The sequence below is a fragment of the Oryzias latipes genome, chromosome 18, assembly GCF_053564925.1.
Source record: "Oryzias latipes strain Hd-rR chromosome 18, Olatipes_Hd-rR_3.1".
NCBI classification, from domain to species: domain Eukaryota; kingdom Metazoa; phylum Chordata; class Actinopteri; order Beloniformes; family Adrianichthyidae; genus Oryzias; species Oryzias latipes.
The window spans coordinates 11794350-11809382 of NC_136254.1; the positions used below are offsets into that span (position 1 = coordinate 11794350).

The 15033-nt window shown below is 36.9% G+C and overlaps 1 long non-coding RNA gene across 1 annotated transcript; it reads right to left on the reverse strand.

The window, feature by feature from the left end:
• Nucleotides 1-236: 236 nt before the first annotated feature.
• On the reverse strand, nt 237-14757 carry LOC105356460 (uncharacterized). The gene is made up of 10 exons (XR_013651001.1): nt 14522-14757; nt 12631-12657; nt 12443-12547; nt 10593-10662; nt 7889-7955; nt 6949-6975; nt 6761-6865; nt 5497-5552; nt 4378-5353; nt 237-2054 (listed from the first exon to the last, which is right to left on the reverse strand). It is a non-coding gene; the product is annotated as an uncharacterized LOC105356460 (long non-coding RNA).
• Nucleotides 14758-15033: the final 276 nt, after the last annotated feature.

Sequence of the window (15033 nt, forward strand, 5' to 3'; positions counted from 1 at the left end):
TTAAAATAAATGTTCTAACAAATAAACAGTTGGACCTTTTTTCTGTTTGATAACACAACAAACATTGCTTTACATTTGTCTGTGACTCTTTGGTTCTTTCATTCCTAATCTGTTTACATCAGCTACAGTTTTGGTTCAGCTGCTCTGCTTCGAGGTCAGATTGTATTCAGACTGAGGAATCTTAGAACTAACTAAAGCTTATTCCAACTGGAAATTAAACAAGACTGCCTTGAAGAATGGGTCCAAGAGTCTGGGACCAGGAACCACTTGGGTGTATTCAGACTAAAAATTTGTTTTGGATTATCTGGGAAATGATTTCTAGTGGATTTAAAGCGAACCAAATTTGACCAGTCTGAATACACCTTAATAAAGAAATTAGGCCGCTTTAGCTTGGTTAATTTAATGAACATATTTTAATTGAATAAAGGTAAACAACAAAGATAACAATGCTGTATTTGTTAGATTATTGAGACAGTAAGAGACAGAAAGACCCCACCACCACACCACACAGACACACACACACACACACACACACACACACCCACACACACACACACACACACAGTTTTAACCTTAAAAAAGGAAAGTCTCATAATAAATGATTTTTGAAACCAGACTTCACTGAAAGGTTCTTTTTGGTTTCAGCTTCGACCTATTAACATGAAGACATTTGAGAATTGCTTCCTTCTGAAACCACCCTCCAGTGGTCATTTGAGCAAATGCAATATTTGAAAATTGACAGTTTGTTAGAATTTTCTAAGGGAGAATGTCAGTGCTCATACTTCAGAACTTCAAGATTTCAGTTGTCAGTGTCAGACTGTATTTGTTTCCTGTGAGTTCCCTTATTGATTCTTTCATGTTTGCATTTGGATTTGCTCTTCTTGTGGTTTTGCTCTGTTGTAATTTCTATGCTCTTTTTGGTTTTTCTTTCTCTATTGTTCAGTAATGCAGTTCATTTGCCTTTCTGCTGCTATGCGGAAATTTTCTTCCCTTTCCGTAACCCTTGTGCTATCCTAGGCACTTTAATATCGGGAGTTGGGTCATCTAGACCCACTAGACAGTGCTCTGAACCTTTTTTCTTCAGTGATTTGTGATCTTCACTGGTATCCATGGATTACATGAAATCTTTCCACCTTCATCCACTTCTCATCCTATAACAAAACTGACCCTTTTAAAATCTTGGCAAATGTATGTACTCCGTTTTAAGTAAAAAACTATAACAAGTTTTATAAAGGTTAGGGATTAAAAAAAATATATGAAAAAAAATGAACAGTTTGGTTTTTAAAAATTTCAGAAAGCGTTATTTACACAGAATCTTTTGCAAACCTTAATCCTTGTGCTTTCCTAGGCACTTTAACATTGGGAGTTGGGTCATCTAGACCCACTAGACAGTGCGCTAAACCTTTTTTCTTCAATGATTTGTGATCTTCACTGGTGTCCATGGATTACATGAAATCTTTCCACCTTTATCCACCTTTGTCATGGTACGGAGAACACGTCAATGTAATGATCAGGCCATCTGGACCCCATAGGATAGCACAAGGGTTAGATGGGAGATATACTTAAAATTTGTAACACGACCATGACCTAAAAAATATAATATGCAGGTTTACAAATGTAAACAAACAATTTTTTTCTGAGAAATATAGAAATTTAATTTGAAACCAATAATTTCAGTTGATAAAAAGCCTGTAATCATTGAGCAGATTTCTACTTTGAACAGAAAAAGTTGAACTTCTCCTCATCATGTTTCTTGAACCACTTGTGTTCTCCTCCTGTGTCCATGGCTCCTGACATGTCACACTCATTCCCCTGTCCAGGTGAGGCCCAGTTCTTGTAGTGGACCACCTCATCACTGACCCAGAACCAGAACCCCAGAGTGCAGGTGTAGCGCAGTCCAGTCCACACAAAGGGAGAGGAGGCATTCTTGGTTTTCTCCTGGACCCAGATCTGTTCATCCATGTTAGTGATGGTGACCAGGTCATGGTGGTGATGTCTGCAGTAGTATAAGGCCTCCTCCCAGGTCCTGCTCTCTTTGATCAGGATCACATGATCTGATGAAGAAAAAAACAACAGTATGATAGCCGTCTGCCATATTTGAAGTGGCGAAACAGTAAAATCAAAAGCTGCGATAACACTGCCCTCAGCAATGTGTGGTCAAGTGGTCACTTCAAATAAAAAGTCTATGTAAAGTGTCACATTCAGACATTGCTACACACATTTTTAAGATTATTTTCAGGCTCCTCCTACAAAACATGCAGCCATTGAATGGGTGTTGATCAATCAAATCAAAATCAAACAAGAATCTGAAATCAAATCCTTGTGATAAATAAAATGTCTGAGTTCACCTTGTCAGGAACAGGTGGTGTAAGACCCGACATGCAGGAGAAAGGGATTGGTGACGGAAACTAAACAATTTAATAAATCATTCAGAACATGACACCACCATGGAGACCCAAAAGGTGTGCCACAGAAGAACTGATGACCTGACAAGGTAAAACTGAAAACCAGAGATGTCCAGCTGGCCACATTCTTTTTAACACAGCATTTTTCAACAGGAAGTGTCACTTAGTGTTTCAAGTAGACTGCAAATCCCATGACCGATGGAAACGAGGTCAAACCAGTTATCAGTCTGTCAATGGTCGAACTGTTTGGTGTGCGAATTTAACAGAACAGAAGGGGTACTTTGCCCAGGCTTTTTTAACAGACCAAACATTTTTGCCAGTGTTGGTTTATTGTAGTGATGGGAGTTCTGACTCTTTTTGAATTGGCTTGCTAAAGAGGGCTGTCTCTTTAGGCTCCCAAGCGACTACAGTAAATTATGTTTATGCTGTTATTTCTGCCTTCCAGATAAGATGTACAAAATACAGTGGGTCAAAAAAGTAGTCAACCACATACTGTACAATTTCTCCCACTTAAAAACATGAGAGTCCTGTAATTTTCATCATAGCTATACCTCAATTATGAGAAACAAAATGAAAAGAAATCCGGGAAATCAAATTGTCTAATATCAAAATAATTTTTTTTTGCAAATTATGATGGAAAATAACCATTTGGTCGCCTACAAACAAGCAAGCCCCTCACAGACCTGTAACTTCTGTAAGAGGATCCTTTGTCCTTCACTCGTTATCTGGCATCTGTTTAAACTGGTAATCTACACTGACCAAAAATATAAACGCAACACTTTTGTTATTGCTCCCATTTTTTATGGTATGAACTCAAAGATGTGAAACATTTTCCACATACACAAAATAACCAGTTTTCTGAAATATTGTTCACAAATCTGTCTTATTCTGTGATAGTGAGCACTTCTCCTTTGACAAGACAATCCATCCCACCTCGCAGGTGTGCCATATCAAGATGCTGATTAGACAGCATGATTATTGCACAGGTGTGCCTTAGACTGGCCACAAGAAAAAGGTTTACTAAAGAGCATTTGGATGATGCAGAAGAGGATTGTGAGAATGTCCTATGGTCAGAAGAAAAATATAACTTTTTTGTAAGAACTCTACTCATCCTTGTTTCGGGAAAAAAATTGCGGAGTTGCATCTACAGAACTACATCCCTGCTGTAAAGAATGGGGGCGGAAACATCATGCTTTGGGGTTACTTTTTCAGAGGGACCAGGACAACTGATCTGTGTGAAGGAAAGAAGAAATGGGGCCATGTGTGGTCAGATTTTGAGTGAAAACCTCTTAAATTTGTCTTCATTCTCAGATTTCTGTACAGGTCTATTGTGGAGCCGGTTCTGTATGGAATAATTTTCATGCAGACTCTACACTCTTTTGTTAAATTCTCTTAACTTTTTATTATTAGTAAAGTTAAATGGTTCCACATGTTGCTTCTCTTTCCATTGTCACTCATCCACTGTACTTTGTGTTGCTGTAGTTTGCTGTTGCATCTGGCGCAGTTGTGTCCAACTTGTTTAGTGCTTCACGAGGCATCAATTTCGCCATCACTACTGAACAACAGACATTTAAATACACTGAGGGCAAAAGACAGAAATGAAAATAACTGTGGAAGATCAACCTGAACCTGGAAGTTGGGGAACAACTCAAAAAATAACCAAAACAAAACGAAAGCACATAATCCCTATACAGAAAAGACCCAATGGAAAACATTTATATTTTCTTAAGATATTTGATCCAAAAAAGTGTTAAAACTAAATCAACAAAAGTAGTTTGAGTCTTTTCCACATGTAAGGTTTTTGCAATGAGAATGTGCAGAGAGTTAGTGTTTAAACTTCCTTTTGTGTTTTTTTTTTTTGCATCTCGTTTAAAATTAGAACTATTAAAGGTGTTTGTTTAGAGATGAGAGGTTATATAGCAGACAGGATTTAAATCAAAGTGAGTTTACTTTTGAAGATAAAAATGATCACCTGTGTAACAGAAGAAGGGTTTTTCCTCAGAACATGGTTTGGTTTCCCACATGCCGTTCTTGTTACGAATGCTGCAGTCATGTTTTATACTTTCACTGTCATAGTTCAGATTCCAGTATGTGAAAGAGAAACTGCTCCCATCTGACCAGGTCCAAGCGTCTCTGAACAGTCCGATGAAAATGTGGTGAAAATGTGATAGTGAGCTTAAGTTATTCTCACTATTCCCATTATATAGTTGTATTATCTTCTCTTTGGGATTATTATGCAGCTCGTTCAGCTGTGGTCCACTGATCAGGTCTGTGTGATTCTCTCTGCAATATCTCAAAGCATCAAACCAGGTCATTGTATCTCCTAAATAATATTTAATAGCAGAGCTATTACTTCCTGTGGAGTAGAAGAGATAAAAATAACCAAAATTTAACTTTAATCTTTGTGTTAGACATGTTAATGTTTTTCATGTTTCACTTCTTATGTTACGTGTTTTAAACTAGTTAAATGGATAAACAGACAGGCAGACGTCTATCTATCTATCTATAGTATCATAGTTAATCACATGTTAAACTGACACAAATGCAATCACATTTCTTATTTCCATTATAGCAGAGGAAAGGTGCTGGACCCATACAAGACATGTCCACCCACTGTGTCTCAGTCATTTTTTCTATGGCCCCACAGGTCTCAGATGTAAAACCACCATCTGGTTCATTATCTTTCCACTTTGCCTGACTTTCATTGAACTGCAGTCCAGGCAGAGACCAGTGTGAAGTAACGTTGGTGCCTGTTTGTTTGAACAGACCGATCCAGATTTCTGTTTTCTCAGAATGTGTATTTCGGAGTTGCTCCATATCTGCCATGGTGCTCACTGTAGCCAGATCAGTGTATACTTTCCTGCAGTGCTGCTGAGCTTGAGTCCAATTCATGTTCTTATCAACATAGTGATACTCATGTTGCTGACATGTGAAGAGACAAACGTGACCTGAAAATAAAAGAGATTACAGACATAAATTTGCTTATTTTCAAAAGATCCTCAAATGCCTTCAGTGTACTTACAGTATAATCATGATTAGTGAGATCAATAAAATGATTAAATGATGAAGGAGCAGCTGAGGATCCACTCACCAACAAGAACCATCAGAAACAAACTCAGCTTCATCTTTTCTCAGAAACTCTTTCAACTGCAGGAAGACAAAAACTTTTACTTAAGAACAGTATAAAAGTGTTATTGATGCTACAAAAGAGATATTGCTTATTTATATAGAGTGCTTGGTTTTGGATTCTGGAGATGCATGGATATTTTCTAAACATTAATGCAAAGGACAAAAAAAACAGTTGTCATTTTAAAAATACTGTTTTAAAACAGAATTGTTTTCCTTGTATTTGCATATTAAAATCTTTAACTCTGATAAATATTCAAATGATATATTTTGTTTTTTTCTTTCATGAATTAATGCCAAAAATAACTAGTTATTTTTAAAAGAAAAGAAATGCAAAAGCTTTTCATTTGTATTGTAATAAAACATCAGCTTTGTCAAAACAAAAATGTGTTTCATATATGTGGTGTCAAATGACATTTTGAGTGCGAATAGAGACTTAATCCCCAGAACTGACTAAAAAGGAAACCTAGATTATTTTATATCTTTTTGATGAGGATTTTGTTTCTTTCACTTAACGTTTATTTGACGTTAATATTAATATTTATATATTGCTTGTTTCAGTGTTCTGTGATAATTCTGATAAATGAATATTTAAATGTATGTCCTCTTTCTCTCTGTTGTAACTAAACTATATAATGTCATTGGTAGAAATATACCAGAAAAGAAGTGTTATTTTTATTGAATTATTGACTTTTAATGCTTTGTTACAATATTTTTGTGGGTAGCTGACAAAAATTAAATTTATTGCCAAATTTTAACTGACAAAGTAACTGGAGTGTTTACTTTCAAGATGCAGAAACTGAGTTACAAATAATTATTTTTTGGCCAATGTAATAGGTAACTAAATACTTTTTTAAAGTAAGATCCCCAACACTGCAGACAGACAGACAGACAGACAGACAGACAGACAGAGGTTTTAGTAGCTTAATGACACCATCCACAACATCAACAATCAAAACACCCTTGCAGCAAAAATAATAATGTGTAACAAAAATGTGGAAAAAGATTTAAAATGATTAAAAACAATGAAAAGGAATAGAAGGTATGGTAAAATAAATTTGAAGAAATACATAAGTTAATAAACAAGTTTTTAATTTTTGTCAATATTTAGGAGAAAAAAAATGTAGTTTCTATGATATCTGACTTTCTAGGAACTGCTGAGCACTCCAACATGCTGGTTGGTTTACAGACTTTATTGGCATTTGAAATATCAGTCTAAATACACTCACCTGCAGGATTTCCTCCCCTCAACTTCAGTCAGATCTTCGACCTTCTGCTCTGATGATTTGGTGTGGAGTGATCACAGCATCACTGCATCCTCCTATCTCATCATCCTTTTTCCATAGATGTTTGAATGAAATAATGTTATTTGCATGTTTACAGACGGGGATTGTTTTTTTATAATTTGAAAACACACCCAGCTGCTGTTTGTTTCCTCGTTCATCTGAAAAACGCAAAAAGTAAAAAGCAAATAATTACTCTGGATTCATGTCAAAATCTCATGTTAGAACCTAATATACAGAACACCAAACCTAGAACAAACTGTGAAGCAACAACTTGTAATGGGAACATTTTTTACCATATGGGAGATGTAAGGGGCTTCCTTTTCTTTTTCCTGCTGTTTACAAGTGCATGACCATCACCTTCAGTTGGAAGAGACTTTATAAAATTTTGAATCGGTGCAAATCTCGTGAATCTTCCTCCAGGCCTGTTCTTTTACAGCTGTATTATGATATATGAAAGACTTACTGTTCTATGATTCTGACCAGGCTGAAACTGCAAGTATTAATTTCTCCAGATGGTTGGTACTTCAACCAATTAAAAGGGACGCCATACATACGTCACTACAGGTCCAAGTCCCCTGATTGCTCAAAGTTCCAGTGGTTTAACTTTCAAAGCGTGTTCAGTGGCTGTGTGTTTTGTACATGGAGCCAGAAAACAGCCTTAAAAACTTGGCCAGCAACTCACGATTGTAAGAGTCTTAAATGTGGAAGCTCAAAACATTTAAGCATGTTTACATAGAGATATTATTGGAAGTGGGCTCTTGAACACATGTTACTGAAAGCGATGTGAACGTAGCTTAACAAAGCAGACAAATTGATAAGGCAAAGCAAAAAAACAAAAAAAACAAAAGAAGAAACCAAAATACACTGAGGATGATTAATTGAAGATAACTGAGGATAATTATTAGATGAAACAATTACGACTCTGAAAAAAGGAAAACCAAGAAGAACATACCAGTTGCACATTCCTCACACTATTTATCCTCAGGATCTAAACACATCCTCATAACTTCTTAATGGACTAATAGAAATGGCTTCTAAAAACGTTGGGGTCAAACCCGTTGAAGTACACACCTGTCTTTATATTCTTCTTGCAAATCCATCAATGGCTCTTTTAAAGTTGATCTGTTGATCTTGTTTCCTGAAATGTAAATCATTTTCTTAACATTGAGTCCACATCTACCCAGAGCCATGCAAACCACCTGAACCAGGAAGCTCCTCATTTATGAGTCTAACAAGGTGCAAAGCCTTGGGGGAAGCACAGACTGTGAGAATAATGGACAGCTCAACCCCTGCTCTCTAATGTTCCGAATAGGAATTACCCGCTGGTTTCAAGAAGCCAAAATCCTATATACTCGTATTGAGAAATTACAGAGGAGGATTAGGGCCATGGAGAAAGACAAAAAAAAGGGCATTGAAAATTCTGACTCTAATCTCAGAATTCCGACTATAATCTTAGAATTTTGACTCTAATCTTAGAAATATGAGCTATGGAGGCCTGTGACCTTCTTTCTTCAGTTAGCTTTAGCACAACCTTGGAGTCATACATGCAGTAATGGAACTAACGAAAATTTCCTCTTTAAGTTTTCTGTTGCGTGCTTAAAGATTACCAGGGGAGGCCACTGTGTTAAGAGGATAACAGAAGGTGAGTAAAAAAAGAGATTTATTTAATTGGAATTTGTCAATAACAGGGCTTCAGACTGTGCTAGCATTGCATAACTGTTACCACAAGTTAAACATCTTTTAAAAATCTATAAAACATCTATGACAGACAAACAGTCTCATAGTGTTTGAAGTTGATGTGCATTTCTACACACTTTCTGTATAGGAAGGCACAGTTTTTTTTGCATGCAGCCTGTTTACCTTCAGTTACCTGATCATCTCAATTCTGGAGATTTTCTGAAAATACTACTGGACTAGTTTTAATCCAACAGATTGTCATGTTTTCTAACTATGCATGACTGTCTAGATAACAAGCAATACAGTTTAAAATATTGTTTCTAACAACTTTGCTTTAAATTTAGAATGGTCTTATTTCCAAAATAAACTTGTCACATCATATCGTATTGTCTGGTAGCCAAAAAGCTCAATTTTGGTCTTATCAGATCAAACAATCTTCTTCCACTTGATGATGGAGTCTTCCACTTTTGGTGAATTCTAGTTGAGTTCTAATTTGTATTTTCTTCAACAGCGGCTTTCTTATTCCCACTCTCCCTTTAGGCTTTGACCCCTTAAGAGCCTGGGTAGCAGTTGCTACATGCACTGTCTCTCTCGTCTCCTTCCAAGTAGTCGTAAGGGTCTTGGTGGCCTCTCTCACAAGTCTCCTACTTGCACGGTCACTCAGTTTATGAGGACGGCCTGTAAGAGGCAGATTCCCACGTGTGTCATATTCTTTCCATTTCTTGATGATTGATTTTACTGAACTTCAGGGGATTTTCAATGCCCTGAAATTTTTTTTGTATCCGTCCCCCAACTTGTACCTTTCAACAACCCATTCTCTGACTTGCTTGGAGTGTTCCTCTGTCTTCATGGTGAAATGGTAGCCATGAATGCCACTACACCAGTGTCTGGACCCTTCATAGACTGGTATTTTTTTAACACTCAGGTAATCTTCATCTCACTAATTGTGAGAATATTGGCACTAATTGGATGGACCTCTATTAAATTACACCCTTAAATTTAAAAGGGGGTAAATAATCAAGCCAACAATTATATTTCATTTCCTATGTTTGTTTCATTGACATTACGTTGATGAAATCTGTTTTCACATTGCTATTGAAGATTTTGTTCTATTAAATTTTTGTGTGAGGAAAGACAAATTTTATCGACCATAAGTGATTTATAAAAGCAACAAAATGGACAAATATACAAGGGGTTCAATACTTTTGCAAGGCACTTAGTGTTCAAATCATCTTAAATTATGACAGCATTTAGGCAGCTTGCTTGAAGATGATTGTGTCTTGAACATTATCCAGCCACTCTATACACAAAACTATCATAGACAGCTTCTATACACAATGAATCTGAAATACTGATGTGACGTTCTGTATCGACGCTTTAAAGTGGGAGCTGAGGGCAGGAGGGGGCGTTTCCTCAAAGCACATATCTTGAATTGTTTCATTTAGGGGAGAAGCAGAAAATGATCACGTCGTAAGTTTTGCTGCCCAGCTGTACCACATAAGTGATTCAAGAAGTGGTTCAAAATTTTCCGCAAGTTTTGACACCCATACAAATCCCTCAGGCTCACATAAGGATTGTACTAAGTCGGTACCGATACCGCCGTATACGGTTCTACTAATATGGCACAATAAGACAGACTTTGATGCTTTACTTAGCTGGGTAATTTCCGTAAGATTTTCAGACATATCAAGCAATTGTATTCTATTTCGTTGTGCTATATACAGTAATTATAGCCATTCCCTTTTCCTATCCACCAATTGTAGGCGACCTTATATGAAAATGGGTGAGGCGAGAATGTGCACGGAGCTTCAGTCAAAATGCAGAAGGCAAGGCAGGTGAAATTATGAGTTTGACGCTGTGACGATGAGCGGTGAAATTTGTGTATATTCAATTGACATGCTAATACCATCCCTAAATCTTGTCATATCTATATTGTCAGATAGTTTTCTGGTGGAAGATGCTTCAAGCTAGAGGAGCTGCTTCTAATGTTTGCAGTATGACAGTTATGATTTTCTGCTCTTAGTAAGTATTTCTACTGATAGTTTTAAGATGTAGACTGGGGCGCTGATTCCAATTTCTGGAACACCTTTTACCGTACCTCCAACATGTGTCGTGTGGGTACACTCTCTCTGTAGCTTCTTCAAGCTGAAAACTGCTGTGCTGGTGGCCTGTGAAAACAATCAGATGGTGCTGTGGGTGGGACAATGGTGGAGAAGTAATGTAGCACAGCTGCATTTGAGCCAAGACAAAAACAAGTTTAAAAATAATATCATTCTCATTGGATTGATAAGGTTGTCCAGCTGAAAAATGAGAAAATACCAACTATTGGCCGATTTTATTGGTCAACATCTAGAAATTGAAAATAGTTTTGTCTTTCTAGACTACTGTAAAGGTTGTATTTACTCAAATCAAGATGCGGAGTCAGTAAGTTAACAATTATGAAAAGGTAATTCATAGCTGTGACCTTTAACTGGAAAGAGGAAAAACTATTTGCATGTCTTCTGGCTGCAGCTCTGTTCTCTGTTTTCTCTGCATAATAATACAGTTTCTTGTTTCCAATAACAACATTTAGTTTGTGAAAACTCTGTTTGCATCAGATAGAAGCTTTTTCCTTTTTGAATATTCAAATGCAGACAGATCGGTGGCTCACTACAGTCTGTTTTGTTTATACTAGATTTTTTTATACATTAGAATAAACTAAATGCTGTTTTACACACGAGGTCAAACCAATTATTAGTCTGTCAATGGGCAAACTGTTTTGGTGTGCGAATTTAACAGAATAGAAGCGGTACTTTGCCTAGGCTTTTTTAACAGACCGAACATTTTTGCCAGTGTTGGTTTATTGTAGTGATGTAGTTCTGACTCTTTTTGAATCGGCTTGCTAAAGAGGGCTGTCTCTTTAGGCTCCCAAGCGACTACAGGAAATTATGTTGATGCTGTTATTTCTGCCTTCCAGATAAAATACAGTGGGTCAAAAAAGTAGTCAACCACATACTGTACAATTTCTCCCACTTAAAAACATGAGAGTCCTGTAATTTTCATCATAGCTATACCTCAATTATGAGAAACAAAATGAAAGAAATCCGGGAAATCAAATTGTCTAATATCAAAATAATTTGTTTTTGCAAATTTTGATGGAAAATAACTATTTGGTCACCTACAAACAAGCAAGCTCTCACAGACCTGTAACTTCTGTAAGAGGATCCTTTGTCCTTCACTCGTTATCTGTGTTAATGGCATCTGTTTAAACTGGTAATCTACACTGACCAAAAATATAAACGCAACACTTTTGTTATTGCTCCCATTTTTTATATATGAACTCAAAGATGTGAAACATTTTCCACATACACAAAATAACCAGTTTTCTGAAATATTGTTCACAAATCTGTCTTATTCTGTGAAAGTCAGCACTTATCCTTTGCCAAGACAATCCATCCCACCTCAAATTTTAACTGACAAAGTAACTGGAGTGTTTACTTTCAAGATGCAGAAACTGAGTTACAAATAATTATTTTTTGGCCAATGTAATAAGTAACTAAATACTTTTTTAAAGTAAGATCCCCAACACTGCAGACAGACAGACAGACAGACAGACAGACAGACAGACAGACAGACAGACAGACAGACAGAGGTTTTAGTAGCTTAATGACACCATCCACAACATCAACAATCAAAACACCCTTGCAGCAAAAATAATAATGTGTAACAAAAATGTGGAAAAAGATTTAAAATGAGTAAAAACAATGAAAAGGAAAAGAAGGTGTGGTAAAATAAATTTCAAGAAATACATAAGTTAATAAACAAGTTTTTAATTTTTGTCAATATTTAGGAGAAAAAAATATGTAGTTTCTATGATATCTGACTTTTTAGGAACTGCTGAGCACTCCAACATGCTGGTTGGTTTACAGACTTTATTGGCATTTGAAATATCAGTCTGAAGACACTCACCTGCAGGATTTCCTCCCCTCAACTTCAGTCAGATCTTCGACCTTCTGCTCTGATGATTTGGTGTGGAGTGATCACAGCATCACTGCATCCTCCTATCTCATCATCCTTTTTCCATAAATGTTTGAATGAAATAATGTTATTTGCATTTTTACAGACGGGGATTGTTTTTTTATAATTTGAAAACACACCCAGCTGCTGTTTGTTTCCTCGTTCATCTGAATAACGCAAAAAGTAAAAAGCAAATAATTACTCTGGATTCATGTCAAAATCTCATTTTTGAACCTAATATACAGAACACCAAACCTGAAACAAACTGTGAAGCAACAACTTGTAATGGGAACATTTTTTACCATATGGGAGATGTAAGGGGCTTCCTTTTCTTTTTCCTGCTGTTTACAAGTGCATGACCATCACCCTCAGTTGGAAGAGACTTTATAAAATTTTGAATCGGTGCAAATCTCGTGAATCTTCCTCCAGGCCTGTTCTTTTACAGCTGTATTATGATATATGAAAGACTTACTGTTCTATGATTCTGACCAGGCTGAAACTGCAAGTATTAATTTCTCCAGATGGTTGGTACTTCAACCAATTAAAAGGGACGCCATACATACGTCACTACAGGTCCAAGTCCCCTGATTGCTCAAAGTTCCAGTGGTTTAACTTTCAAAGCGTGTTCAGTGGCTGTGTGTTTTGTACATGGAGCCAGAAAACAGCCTTAAAAACTTGGCCAGCAACTCACGATTGTAAGTCTTAAATGTGGAAGCTCATAACTTTTAAGCATGTTTGGTTACGGCGGCGCATCATACGGTTTATGCACGGCTGTTACGGCAGCACACCGCTCCTGCGGGAGTCGGGGCAGCTGAGGAGAATAAATGTCCCACACCTACATGCGTGACAGCTAACGGGGCTTGAACTTTAAACACGCTCGAGCAGAAACAACATTAGTTTTAGACACACTGAAAATATGTGTGGAAAATGCAACAATCTCGCCTGGATCGTTGGCAAGACCAGAAAGGGGGGGGGGGGGGGGGGGGGCTGTGAGATGAAGGCGAATCTACAGCAAGACTAAAGGGGAACAGGAAATTGGAGTTGTCCTTAACATTCAATTTAGTTTTAATATTCTTCTCCCCCTTAGTATGATCTGTGTTATTACATATTTTACGATTATTTTAATGTTTTGTAATGTATGTAGCCTTTTTTTAATGAATTGGTATTTTAAATTATTTTAATTAATCACTCAACTACAAAAACCACCAGGACACATGTCCCATAATGCATTGTTTTGTAGTCTGTAGGGCTGCTTTCAGTCAGTTCAGTACTAAATTTTCAGCTGTGTCCGGGTAGGTTTGCCCCTTGCTCCCACCCCTTTCTTCTGATATTTTTGTGATGATTGACAGGTGAAGTTGGAGCAAAAACAAAAATATATGTCACACACCAGGTGATCTGTGCAGCGTTGAGTTCACCTGGGTGATCTCAAACACACTTATTGTGCATCTTGGCTGCACCTATTTGGTGTCACCAACATACATTTCCATCCGTTTTCTTTACTCATTTGTACTGTCATGACAGCGATGCTTTTGTCAGTTTACCTTGTTGTTGCATCTTCAAAAGTGCAGAATAAAATGTGACACTGAATTTGAAAAAGCACATTGTAATTTCTGCATCTATTATTGAAGTATTTATTGGTAATACAGTGGAAATCAATAGATTTGGTTAGCATGTTGATTTACGGTATGCGCCCCTAAATTTTCTGGTTGTGCCCCTAAAATTTTCAGTTAGGGGCCACAGTGCTCCTAGTGAAAAAAGTTAGTCTGGAGCCCTGTAAGGCACAGCAAAAAAACAAAAAAAACAAAAGAAGAAACCAAAATACACTGAGGATGATTAATTGAAGATAACTGAGGATAATTATTAGATGAAACAATTACGACTCTGAAAAAAGGAAAACCAAGAAGAACATACCAGTTGCACATTCCTCACACTATTTATCCTCAGGATATAAACACATCCTCATAACTTCTTAATGGACTAATAGAAATGGCTTCTAAAAACGTTGGGGGTCAAACCCGTTGAAGTACACACCTGTCTTTATATTCTTCTTGCAAATCCATCAATGGCTCTTTTAAAGTTGATCTGTTGATCTTGTTTCCTGAAATGTAAATCATTTTCTTAACATTGAGTCCACATCTACCCAGAGCCATGCAAACCACCTGAACCAGGAAGCTCCTCATTTATGAGTCTAACAAGGTGCAAAGCCTTGGGGGAAGCACAGACTGTGAGAATAATGGACAGCTCAACCCCTGCTCTCTAATGTTCCGAATAGGAATTACCCGCTGGTTTCAAGAAGCCAAAATCCTATATACTCGTATTGAGAAATTACAGAGGAGGATTAGGGCCATGGAGAAAGACAAAAAAAAGGGCATTGAAAATTCTGACTCTAATCTCAGAATTCCGACTATAATCTTAGAATTTTGACTCTAATCTTAGAAATATGAGCTATGGAGGCCTGTGACCTTCTTTCTTCAGTTAGCTTTAGCACAACCTTGGAGTCATACATGCAGTAATGGAACTAACGAAAATTTCCTCTTTAAGTT